The sequence below is a fragment of the Egretta garzetta genome, unplaced genomic scaffold (genome assembly GCF_000687185.1).
Source record: "Egretta garzetta isolate BGI_Z169 unplaced genomic scaffold, ASM68718v1 scaffold155, whole genome shotgun sequence".
Lineage (NCBI taxonomy): Eukaryota > Metazoa > Chordata > Aves > Pelecaniformes > Ardeidae > Egretta > Egretta garzetta.
Window position 1 is genome coordinate 545,700 of NW_009259613.1, and position 268 is coordinate 545,967.

Sequence of the window (268 nt, forward strand, 5' to 3'; positions counted from 1 at the left end):
AAGGGAAAGGGGAGGGGAAGAGTGGTCAGGGAGTTGAACCACCCGTGAAATGATGCTTCTCCAGCCCTCCTGTTCAGATAATAGTTAACTCGGGGTTAAAGATTAATAGCCAGGCAAAGCACTGTATAAATGGCCCGTTCGAGCTGAATGTATGTAAACTGCCTCCTGCTCCTCAGCCTGCTGAGCTTCCCTCCCCGCGCTCCCTCCTCATCAGCGACATGAGTAGCCTGCGGTCTCTGCTGCGCCGCTGCTGGCTGCCGTCCCTGCT

The 268-nt window shown here is 55.6% G+C and overlaps 1 protein-coding gene across 1 annotated transcript in view; it reads left to right on the plus strand.

Moving 5' to 3' along the window:
• IGFBP1 (insulin like growth factor binding protein 1) overlaps positions 1–268 on the plus strand; it is a 7,498-nt gene that overhangs the window by 629 nt on the left and 6,601 nt on the right. The window lies entirely within an intron of this gene.